General features: G+C 41.1%; 1 long non-coding RNA gene across 1 annotated transcript; it reads left to right on the top strand.

Moving 5' to 3' along the window:
* Positions 1 to 5468: 5468 nt before the first annotated feature.
* Positions 5469 to 13190, top strand: LOC117556823. Its single transcript, XR_004570629.1, has 3 exons — positions 5469 to 5573; positions 12640 to 12755; positions 12948 to 13190. It is a non-coding gene; the product is annotated as an uncharacterized LOC117556823 (long non-coding RNA).
* The last annotated feature ends 1 nt before the right edge of the window (position 13191 follows it).

Below are 13191 nucleotides of genomic sequence, written 5' to 3'. Positions count from 1 at the left end.
ACATGAGGAGCAACAGTTTGACTCAGTCCACCAACTCTCCTCTTTTACAAGCGGATATTTAGGTATTTTGCGCCACCTTGTGAGTGAACCGCTCAGAGCCAACCAGTCACAAGATGGTGTCAATACTTCGCACTCTTCTTCACCACACAGCCGAAGTCAGCTATGGAGCTTTCTCCCGCTCTCCTCGCGACCTGCTCGGGAGATGAAACTCCGTGTTTACAGCACAGACCTCTCGGAGCTTCGTTTCTCTGCTCTTTCGGGCCACTACTACGGCCTTTAGCTGCTGCTTTATGGACGGATCCACCATGGTGGGGGGCTCGTAGGCAGGTGAGGAGGTGGTACAGTGTGGGAAGGACAATCACGTAGGCCTACAGAGTTAAAGCTGCATATCAGACAGACACTATTTAAGAGCAAATAAGGTCCTGTTTCCTAGTTCCAGCCTTACAGTAACATTTGAAAGCTGCTATCTTAAGTAGGCCTATTTCAATTAACATTCTTGAACACTGTACTGGAGGTAACTTTAGAGCAAGTCCTTAGTAGTCCCATTGGATCTTAGAACAACAAACTCCATTGGAACTTTTAAAAGTAAATTAAAGACCTATAGGCCATTTTAGCGGTAGGCTATCAGTATTCATGTTAATTTGTTTTATGGTTCTGTGATAAAAACTATTTATGTTTGTTTACAGACTGTTTTTAATTATGCTCCTCCTCACTCTTTATTTTGTATCTTGTCTTACTCAGAAAAGCACTTTGGGCTGCATCTTGCATGAAAGGTGGTTTATAAATAAGGTTTATTAGGCCTAGCCCTCAAACATCAACTTAATTCAGACTTGTTTGGGTTAGACTACATTCAGCCTTCACCATACTTGCCAACCCTCCCGATTTTCGCGCGAGACTCCCGGTTTCCTCCCGGGGTCATATTTCTCCCACATTTCTCCCGATTTCTGACAAAATCAGATTTACTCGGACTTTAATACAGCTACACCATTGTTTGGTTTCCATGGTAGCGCGTCTCTTTAGTAGCGCGCGCAACTGAAAGTCAGAGGGTGAGGAAGATAGTCACAGAAAACAGAACAAGAATCGACAACTCTCCTCTGCTCACTCCTTTCCTGCCCACACATATGCTCCATCAAGGACAGTGCACTTACAACTACAATAAGCATGTTAATGTTAATCTAATACAGCTCCGGCGATCCTGTTCCTGTTAATCATTGTTAACTGAAAAATCTTTGTGTTGTGGACAAACTAATCAAATCATTTGAAGACATTATCATGTAAACTGGCAAACATCATTTGTTGTCTTTTTTCTGACTTTTCATTAACTAGATGGAATTGATTTATCATAAGAAACAGTCTAATTTAAAGATTGAAAATTAAATGAAGTATCTTGAAACAGAACACTATAGATATTCACGGTGAACATTTTCAGTATTTCTTAAGTAAAGAGAAAGCTACACAAGTACTTCAGTCTTTTGGGTTTTTGCATGCCCTTATCCTTCAGTTTGTAAAGAAAGTGTTTTATTTGTCAGTCTTCCCCTAGTTCATTGTTTATAACTAGGGCCGGGACTCGATAAAAAAAATTAATCTAATTAATTAGAGGCTTTGTAATTAATTAATCGAAATTAATCGCATTTTTAATCACATATAAATATTTGACCTGAGAACAGTGAGAAGCAATTTTTTTCACATGGATTTTAGTATACCATTAGGCGCATTCACACCGCAGTACTTTTCCCACAAAGGTTCATGAGAATTTAGTTCATGAGAACTCTTTGAACCTGGGGGTGGATTAGGCAAATGAAGCCGCTGACGTCACTTCTTCTTCTTCTGCTTTGGGTTTACTGGCAGGCCGCAAACCACTTCACGGCGTATACTGCCGCCCAAAGTCCCCGGAGTTGGGGACTGGCTTCAGTAGAAGCTGCTGGGACTCCCAGCAGCCTTCCGAGTAAATCGCCAGAACGCCGACACCTCCTCATCTCCACCGCTCCCATGTTTTATTTTGTGTTGCCATAAGTTAGTCTCTCTGCGTTTTTGCGCTGGGCTAATGCTAATAGTGCTAATGCGAGGATAATAAAATGGCGGCTTCACAAAACTTTTTGGGAGTTTTACGGGGCGTGGTTTGCAATCCACCCAGCCAATCAGAAATATAGCTCTTTTCTCACAAGAGAGCCGTACGAAAGTCCCTCTCGTGGGGGTAAAAAGGTTCTCATGAACTAATTTTAGTACCGGCTCTTTTTGGTGTGAACGCGATAAAAGAGGCTAACGTCCACGCTAGCTTCCACGCTAGCTGCTATATGTTTTGCATTGAGGTGATACTTGAGGCTTGATGTGCTGCGGTGATATGCGAATTCCTTTTTGCATAATTTGCACACAACCGTGCTCTTATCGACGCTTCCATCCGTACGTTTTTTAAAACAACATTTCCCACTGTTGTTCACTGTGGTTTGTTGTTGTCTGAAGTCATGAACGTTAGTTGGTGCTCCAGTATAATCGGTACGCCTGAAACTCATCCAGTGAGAAACGTTCCGCGGTGCAAAAATAAGTGCGATTAAAATGCGTTAATTTTTTTAACGCGTTAATTTTTGTGTGATTAATTAATCTTAATTAACGCGTTAAAGTCCCGGCCCTATTTATAACATAAATTCATTCTGAACAGAAAATTACATAATCCTTTCACAGTTAGCAGACAGTTAAAAGCAACCTTTAGCATTTCTACCCACAAATCCAAATGACAGTCAGACAGTGTTTGTTATTTTTCAGTTTTGGGAATAAAAAGCCCTTTAATCCAAACACAATATATATCCCATATACAAGACGATGCTTGCTAGTGTTGACACCCTTCACAAACAGGCCATTGGAGGATTTGTCTTCCTTTTATATTAAAATCCGTCAAGCATGAACATTGAGAAATGTGGCTGTTTTTCATTCTGCAGATGGATGCCGTGTGGAGTTTCGACTGGCCTCCTGTGGACAGGACAGCCAGCTGAACATCCGAGTTGTTTCCCAGAATGAAGGAGCAGGTAGGACGACCCCTCTGTCCGCTTCGTCAACTAAAAGCTGCCTCCCTCCATCTCCCATGAGAGAGAGAGAGATAGAGAGAACCTGCTGACTGCTTTAACCTTGAAATCGCTCTGCAGAATAGAGGATTTGTATTAGTGTGTGGAATAAATCAGCTGCAGACAGTCATTAATAATGGATCACTTTAAGACATCCTGCTGAAATACAGCAGCTGCGGAGAAGTGTGTGTGTGTGTGTGTAGAAGTTGGAGAAGAGGTCAGGTGCACACAGTATATCCACTTTGACATTTATATCTTGTAGGAGCCGTAGCAGAACAAGAACATGTCGTGTATGTTCATGCGTTGTGTAACCTGCCTGTAGACTGGATTTTCGTTAGCGTTTGAACACACTCCATGTTGTTAGTGCTTAAGATGAGTTGTCGTGGTAACGTCCGTTTCTGGGGAGGATTGGATGTGTCCCACGTGGTGACCCGCTGCGTCCACTGGGATCTTTTTTAATCTCTGTGCAGCTTGTATAAACACACAGAGCCGGTCCTCGTTTCGTTTTGTTTAAATGTATTTTTCACATAATGTTTTTTACTGTTGGGAGGTTTCAAGGACTCCGCCTAACTGAAATGTGCATTTCTCTTTTGTCTATGAAAGAGGATTGCGTGCTTGAACCCCTATTGCATTGTTTTAGGGCACAAAGACTGAAGTGCAGATGATTCAGGGGAGCAAGGTGCCCTTCCTGCAGCTGTGACCACTCTGTATGGAACATGTTCCTCATCCTGGCTGACTGTGTTTGCAGCCCCATATTCTAATGCTCCATATCCAGAGCATTTCAGCAGCGAGGGTCACATTTTTCATGCTGTCAGATTTGCAGCCTTTTTTCTAATTTACTCAGCAGCATACCCTTTCAATCACACCTCACATTTAGTTTAATTTCAAAAGTGTAGACTCTTTCATTTCGTCGGCTTTAATAATGTGTTTTTTCCTCACTGAGATGTGAGAGCGCTTCACTTCAAATAATGAGAATGCAGGCAAATAGTAAATGAGGCTCCTGCAGAGCCCGAAAACAGCTTTTTACAATGATGGAGAGGACATTTCGAAACGCATGTATTTACACACAGATCATTTTAATGCAGCTGAAGACCAATTGATGCAACGTACTGTAGGATTACTGTATGATGAAGTATTACTGCATACTACTCAGTGTTTTTGTATCTTAAGCTGAGAATATTTCACAGGTGGCACAACACGAGGAAAACTGAAGTTTGTGTATTTATATATATTAATATATACATATTCGTGTGTGTGTGTGTGTGTGTGTGCGTGCTTGCGTGTGTGTGTGTGTGTGTTCTCCCTCAGCCTGTGATGTGAAGCTGCTACACACCTGTCATTCAGCTCCAGTTGTGTCTTGTGTGTGTCTCTTATGATCGAGAGCTGCTGATCTCGGGGTAGGACACACACTCATCACTCATCACTCACACACAGACACAACAGTGTGTAGGCAGTGCTGATGATAAACGCCTCCTGCCTTGGCAACTAAATATTGACTTATGTGCCTGTCATACTTATCTTTTCTAATTTCATTTGATGTATTATACTTTTGCACATTTGGGACAGATGTAGTTTGAACTGATCTCTCTGTTCAAAATCTTCTTCTGTTCTGTAAACAGCAGATGCCACTGCTGAGCACTGATCCTGCTGTTCTCTCAGCCGGCCACAGGAGGAGTGGTGTTGTGTTTGCATGCTCTGCTGTTCTCTGGCTTCACTTCAAACACACTGAAGGTTGATCTGTGTTTTTGTTTGAATCCAATTTTGTATTTCATTATTCTTTAATGAGAAGGTTGCATTTGAGTTCTACCAACACACATTACTCTATTATTCTACATTTCTGTGGATACAAGTGCTACAATATTATGATGCAGTAATTGAAGCACAAATACAAAATGTAGACTTCTTGTTTAGCTATGCTGCCTCAGTCCACTACTTTCTAAACATGAAATCCCAGCCGCTGCAAACACTGAAATGACAAACATCCTGATCTGTTTGTTTGTACTTTGTGTACAGAACCTGGGACTCCTGCTCCACACTTTGAAACCGCACCAAATGTAAACGACCTGACCTCCCGCTGCTAAGCAATCTCTGCAGCTATGAGACAAACAGGAGTCAAAGGGTTGACATCAAAATGTGTGATTTTTGCTTGATTATATTTTCCCAGAAGCCCTCTGTGCAGTGATGCAATATGTTATTCTCCAGCGCTACTATCCAGACAGTCAATGAAGTGGCACAGCAGGTAGGCATCAGCAGAGCGCTTTGAAGTGCTTGAAAGGATTTAAGATACTTTACGATCCAAGACTGGTTTTTTTAATTTCATTTTTAAGGGTAAGCTACATTTAAAAGCAGATATCTTCTTCTCTGCAAACGTACGTGTCATACACATCGTTCACATCTCTGTGCTTCCTGCAGGTACGTGACTGCTGTTGCTGTCTCCCATTATGACGTGGATTGCAACCGGCTCCATGGACAGAACCATAAACGTGTGGAGAATAGGAAATGGAGTCGACAGAACTGGTAAATACTTGACAGAGAATTGTTTAAGGTGGCGCCTACAAATGCACAATCACTCCTCCTTTCTTCAAACAACAGTCAGTTAGCATTGGTCCAAAGCCCAGGAGTGAGTGCTTAAGACTCCCAGAAGAGTATTTGGGAAGATATCCAGCCAGAGAAGCTCATATTGCATGTGTATTGCTGCCTGACTGCAGTGTCTAGAGGAGGAATTATGATTGATGTGTATTGAGGCAGCAGGGCTAACTACCTCTAAGCCTCAGAGAGCTGATGTTATGAAGGTGAATCCTCCTTAAAAAAAAGTCCCAACCCAACATGAAAGCAAACATTGGAAACACTAAATGAAAAGTTAGACATCTGGAGGCCTCGAAGCTTCATCACCGCATCTGCCATCAGTCAGTCAGGTTGATGTGATGAAGCAGATTCCACCTCAATGAAGATCTGCCTCTCTTTATCCCCCTTTCTTTTAATCTCGGTGAGTTCTCTCTATTCACATGAAGTTATTCCCTTTGAGCTTTCTCTGCAGCTGATAAATGAAGGCAGACAGTGTGCCAAGGTAAATAGATCTATCACTCTGTTTTCTTTTAGAAAGGTATTCACAGTACTAAAACCCCTGCTGTTTTACTGTGTTTCAATCTTTATGTTCATATATAGTTATGAGAGTCTTGCAAAGGTGTTTTAGATCATTTCTCGTCTTTGTGTCATGGAAACATCTTGTCTTTTGAGTCTTTTATGCATGTGATGAAAAGCTTTTCTTGTGATTTCGTCCAGGGATTTGAAATGGTATACTCTGATAGGTGAACCTAAATAATATGAACAAAGGTGCTTTGGTGAACAAAGATTCTTATTCAACGTTTTTCTTAATGCCAGCAAATCCCATGAAAGGATTCCAACAGCAATATGTGTGTCCACCTCTCAACACTTTCAAGCCCATAAGAATGGGTCACTCACCATGAAAGTTCAACTTTATCCTCAACGTTTTAACTTCAACCCCCTCCCCCTTTATGCCAGGCCCTTATAACTAAAGGTGTTTCCACTTCACATTGTTTATGAGACCTCTCTGCTCACGCACCTGTTAGGGCGGGACCTCCAACCCTGTTAGCAGTCTTCTTATTGGACAGAGTTGGCACAGATGTTTACAGAGTTCAATCAGACTGATTAGAAACACCTGTGTTTGTGGGCAGGATGAACTGACCTCTCAGTGCTTCATAAACTTACATTTTGAATTGAATTGTACGCAAACGCAAGGATTGGATTAGTTTGAGACTATTTCCAGCCTTGGATTGACACACATCAGGCATGTTGGTGAGTATTTTTGGCAAAAGGAAGTTGACCTGGTTATGAAGTAAGATGTTACGTATATTTTGGACAACAGTGGAGGTCTGTGACAGAGAGGAACAATACAATACTTATTAGCAAAATCCGTCTTTAGTTTGTTGACAATATAACCTCCTAGCCTCTCCTGGAAATAACCAGGATGCTGAACAGACCTCCGGGTTGACCAGGAACATGCTGGAGAGATTACATATCTGGTCTGGCTTGGGAACGCCTCAGGTTCCTCTTCCAGGACTCGGACCCAGATAAGAAGCAGTAAATGGATTGATAAGGGAGTGAGGCAATCTTCATACTGTATGTGCATCCGTTGAAGTCATTAAACAGCAGTCTGAGCGATCCCAGTCTGCAGCGAGGCTCTGTGAGGTTGTCATGCTTTGGCACAGTGATTCCATGACTCAGCCTCCTAGACTGAGAGACTCCACTCACTATATTAGCCATGGCTGCAGAGAGGAGGTGTTTCTCTGCTCATTGTCGTGCAGATGCTACTAAGTGGGTAAATCCAATCGGTATGACTGCTTGAGGACTATTTGCATAGTTTTACTATTGCCAAAAAAAAAGGAAAATCACATTTGACAACACCGTACTTAGTCTTAGGTGCTAATGTTAGCATGCCAACCAAAGACGCCAACCCACTAAAACCAAGATGGTGGACAAGATGTCTGATAAACATCAGCATGCTAGGTATAAAAGGTATCCAAAAACAAATCATAACCTCTAGATGTGCTGTCAACAATCTGACACAAAGAAAGTAATCATGCAGCGATGCCAGTTTAATTAAAACCTCTAGACCAGAATGCATTGCAGCCACAGGACATGATACAATTTGAATAAGGAATGCCTTTTTTCCCCCCAATTGCAGGCATTTTTTTTCAAAAATACAATATAATGCGGAGGATAATACCCATTGACTATGAATTGTCTGGACTAGCAAAGGTAGTAGGAAGTGGATGGGAGGGCTTACATGTGGATACTTAGCATGGTAATGAGCAACTCCTCCCAGTCGCACGGCTAATGATGGCTGATGGGCTCCAGGAAGATGCTGCGAGGTGTCATTAACGGGCCGGCGCACCACAGGGCGGTTTGTCTCGGCCTGGTATGATAAACGATGGCCGCTCACTCACATGGTGTCCTGTGAAGGTTGATGAGCTGCACACTGGCACAATCTAAAGTAGCACAGCCCTAGCTTCAATTTTCCCCCCTTTGATAGATCACATGCTTGTTTGCTAGGTCAGGTGTGTGTGTGTGTGTGTGTGTGTGTGTGTGTGTGTGTGTGTGTGTGTGTGTGTGTGTGTGTGTGTGTGTGTGTGTGTGTGTGTGTGTGTGTGTGTGTGTGTGTGTGTGTGTGTGTGTGTGTGTGTGTGTGTGTGTGAATCCTTTATCAGCACAGAGGGAGTGTGTCCTTTTCTGTTGAGTGTGAGGGAGATTGTTTGTTTGTATCAGGAGGCTGTAATAGCAGAGCCCCTTCCTCCCTTCCTGTTGTGCATTTTGCAGGAAGGAAGTTGAGGGGTCACTCCAGTCCAGGCTGCTGATTGGCCAGAGGAGGATGTGCAGACCTGACTGTGTGTGAGGAAGGACTACAATAGCATGTCAGCATCTTTCAAACTAACAATATTGACGGAGCGAAACAGCAGCAGAGCTAGGAAGTGGTGAGGATCAAATATGAAACAGTCACGTACATTAGTACAGTACACACACAATCACAGGGACACGGGGACTCAGTGTTTTTTGTGAGGATTTACTGTTTGATCCAAAAACATGACAAGCTTCAATTGGATAGTATGATATAAGCCTCTTTTTTTTATCGATGCTCTACATTTATTATTCGGTCCCACAACTCTTTCTCAAGCAGCGATCTGATTTAGCGATGTGAAGCCGCAGTGTTTCTATCTGCTCATACAATCACAAATCATGCTGTGAGGACAGAACCCCACGGGATGACCTTTACGTCACAAACAATGATAATCCCTCTGAAAATAAGATTAGTCCATTCAGGGTCGTCCAAGGTCTGCGTGGAAAGCCAGTGCGGCCAGAACACAACACAATCTGTCCCTGCTACACTACAGTACAGCCACTAACAAAGTACTGTCAGAATCAATATTTAACCAAGGAAGTTATGTTTTGAAGGCATCATTTAACTTAATGATTGATTCATACCAACGTTGTCTGTCTGCTTGCCTAGCTTTGCTTGGTCGTTTCCTTTATTTCAGTTTTTGTACAAATCAAACTAATGAGATATGATGTAGATTAGTTACAGTAGCTTCAGAGGGGCTTGCAGGTGCATTTTCTTAACTAGAGACACAGCCAAGTTAGTTAGTTCCCACGTTCCACTCTTTATAACAAGTGATTTTGACAGACGTGGCTTTGGTTTGAGATGAACCATACACACATTGTGATATTAATCATCTCATCTAACGCCCAGCAAAAAAGTAAACAAATATATTACTCTAAACTTTTCCTTGAGAGCCTGTATGAGTTTGGTGAGTAGTTTTTCTTTATTGAGCACATTGTAATGCATTACATTTAGTAAAATGTGAGATCTTGGGCAAAATAAGTTCCTTTTTTGGTGCTGATGGTACCATCATTTTGTACTTTTACAAAGCACTTTAAAGTCTATTTACAAAGAGACATATAGACATTTTTATTCATTGGGATAAACCCCTTGAGATGCACCATCTCGTTTTCAAGGGGGTCCCGACAATAGCAACAACTTACAGACATACATAAACAAGAAGACAACATGCAAAACATGACACACAAGACAAACCACATACAGTCTGTTAAGTAAAATTCAAGCAATGCACACAATCATTACAATTTGAGACAGTCGAGCAAATCAGTTTCATCAATATCAGTTTCATTAATAACAAGTGCAGACGAGTTGAAAGTGAGATAACAATGCATGTTTAAACATACCCAATGATGCAAGAGATCTGATAGCAGCAGGTCAAGTATTCCAGTCTGTTGGGGCTTTGAAAATGAACGCTCTTCTGCCAATCCATTTTTGTACAGACACTTGTGCCACAACTGTGCATGTGACGACTTATAGCCCATTTCATTCATTCAACTGTAATTGGCAACTTATTCCTACCAGCAGAAGTACAAGCCAAAATAATGATATACAATTACAAAACATTTTTATAAACCTCAATTATTGTTGAATTATTAGATTTGATCTCTGGATTTCATTATACTTTACAAAAAGTTTAGCACAGAAATGTTGTATCGCTGGGTATGTAGTTTAAGTTAAGCACATCTTTCATTCTGTTTTGAATGTAGCAGACAGCTGACATGAATGCCATAATGACCTCTCTCTGATTACAGTACATTGTGCAGACTGTAATCATGTAAGCAGCTGCATCACTGTCCCATCTTTAATCACAGTAAAACGCCTTGTTGGCGGTTTAGTTTGCTTTAATTGGACAGCAGTAGACATTGTAAAAAACGACAGTAAAGCCAACTTCCCCTGCATGCTGCTCAGCAATGCAAAGCGTGTCTTAAGGAGTGAGCATCTCTCTCCATGTGTTTAGTATGGAGGATTGCTCATCATTACCACAGAACAAGGACACAGGAAACAACAGATTGCCACATTTCCTGTCCTATTTGAGTTGTGTACCAACAACTATCATTTCCCGTGCTTGCTGTTTGTGTAAATGAGAGTGTGCGTGCATAGACACACACTTACTTCCACATAGAACACACACCCAAATTAGATTCCAGCGCACTTTACTTAATGAAATACTCATGAATCTTTGAGTAAGGGCATGGAAGGAAAAAGTTCCTGTTGGAAATGGCTCGCTGTATCTCTGTGGAGACAGCCTCATTCTGCAGTTTCCTTGTAGCGTCTCATCAAATTATCAATCTAAATGTAAAGTGGACCGTATAGCACTAATGGCTTGTGCCCCCATGAAAAATGCTGGAGCTTATGGAAATCTTAAATCCCATTGAGCTGCTAAGTGCCGTTTTTCTATCCAAGAGTAATTTATTTGATGAATCGGAAGACTTAATAGGTTCAACGTGTTTCATCGAGAGCAGACATTTTGATTGAGCAACGTCACTTTCCTCGTAGGATTCAAAGTATTTATGATGGCGACAGCAGCATCTGCGTGTTTGACTTTAAGATGAAGACTGTGAATGCAGGCGAGGAACAGAGTTCACAGTGCGAGGAAGACACAGTCTTTTGTAAGGTGTGCTTGAATGCTTTCATCCCTTTATCTTGCATTTCTCCAATATGAATAAGTGCAAGAGTACAAATTCAAAGCCGCAGTAAGAGAACAAGCTGGTCCTCAACGAACAGTAGCTGATGTAAAGATCTCTTCATTATGTACCCCTATTTATTATGAGGTTGAAGCTTTGGAGTGTTCACCATGATAGCATTTAATTCAATTCACCTACACAATGATTTCAAAAATAAAACTGCACCAAATCTATCCACAACTCTTGTGTGTCAACATATTCATCAGATGCAGCTCTAACCTATACTGCAGTTATATCACGTCTTCCAAAAAGCATCCCTTTTTGTTCTGATATTCCTGACAGCATTGCCAAGGTCATAAACTCTGAGCGAGAACCAGATGTTTTATTTAGCATTCGCAGCCGATTGAATCGGAGGTCTGTAGCAGTAGTGTCTCTCTCTGGGAAATGTCAGTCTGGTCAACAACGTGGGGTAGATACTGCATGTTCTCTAGACTGGAATCATATTATAAAATATACTCTAGAGTCTAGAGTATATTTTATAATATGATTCCAGTCTTTTACTAGACCTGGTATATTCAATTCTGACTCATTTGTGGCTATTAAATAAAGGAGTATTGTGGGGAATTGTTTTAAAATCCAAATTGGGTGATTTTCGAAAGAGTCTGATAAACATTAGTATGAAAGTGTTGTTTTTTGTATTGAGGAAATTCCGTTTTTTCTTTGGCCGAATTAAAAGAATCAATGATAAAATGATAAAAGAAGAATCCAAATTATAAAAAAGAAATAGAATTTTAATGTCAAGTATTTCAAAGTATCTGAAATAAGAGTGAAATACCAGAAACAGGATGGAATAGAGCAGGATCACTGTTCCCATGTTCTAATGACATTATTTCTATTGATATAATGTCATTTGTCTTTTTGAAAACATAATATTTGAGACACATTTCCAGGATTGAAATTGCAGGCCTGAAAATGTCCCTGCAGCTGCTCTCTGAATCGATTCCTACACCGTCTCCTCACTTATCATGAGTGGCTCCAAAGGTCTTCCTCAGTTGTAGCTGGGTGGTGATATTTGCAGCTCATGACCAATTCACACGGTGCAGTCATTGGGAAGAGACGAGCGGATTTGTGCAGAGTGATTTATTTTTCACTTTTGTGCTGTTTTTCAGTTTTTATTCTCTAGTATAATATTGAAAAAATGTTCCCTTTTGAACTACCAACCAATACCAAGTCCTCAGACATTCACAGTGAGGGTCTGGCTCTTTGTATCGCGCCACAGATTGATCGTGTGGAGATCCAGATTTACTCCTGCCTTTGTTTTATCAGAGGACAAAGTCTGTCTGTCGAGTCTGTCGTCTCACTGACTCACAGAAAAAACACAAAATAGAGTTCAGCTGGTTTATGTGAAGTATTTGACGATGAACAAATGGATAGAATCAAATCACTTATTCACTATGTTTGAAAAACATCATAAGAAGTTCAATGTGTCAGATGTTATTGTATTTATGAGTCATACTTACTGAACAATTGGTTGGTTTCTCAGAACCTGTGGGCATCCGTCTCCCTAAGGAAAGTCGGAGAAGAGTCGTTAAAACACCCCCGATACATTTCTGTGTCCAATCACAAGAGAGCTGAATAAAGATCCAGTCATAGCTGCAGGTGAGAAGACAATACTACAACACCTGTTCATTGTCTCAAACTGAGTCGAAGACAGACTCACCAGTCATATCCAAGTGTGTATATAAAGTCACAATGTTTATATGGATAGGGAGGATGTGGCTCAGTATTTAAGTCGCTTTGGGTAAAGCGTATAACAAGTGGCATGTAATGTAATGTTTATCTATTCCACAGACAGATATTCCTATGGGCGCGAGTCCATAGAGAATCATGGGTGTGATTAAAACCAGCTCCATGAAGAACCTGCTGCTCCTCACCCCTGACAGCAGCTCCTTTGAACTTGTCAGAATCCAACGTTACACTGCTCATCTGATAACAAGTGCTCTTATTATAATTGGAAAAAGTAATTACTGCAAATAAGATTTTGTTCTGGGTATCTTTATAAATTTGACAAATAATCTGAATCTTTGATCTCATT

The sequence above is a fragment of the Gymnodraco acuticeps genome, unplaced genomic scaffold (genome assembly GCF_902827175.1).
Source record: "Gymnodraco acuticeps unplaced genomic scaffold, fGymAcu1.1, whole genome shotgun sequence".
NCBI classification, from domain to species: Eukaryota; Metazoa; Chordata; class Actinopteri; order Perciformes; family Bathydraconidae; genus Gymnodraco; species Gymnodraco acuticeps.
The sequence above is the reverse complement of the archived record's forward strand: the minus strand, read 5'-3'. Positions and strand labels throughout refer to the sequence as shown.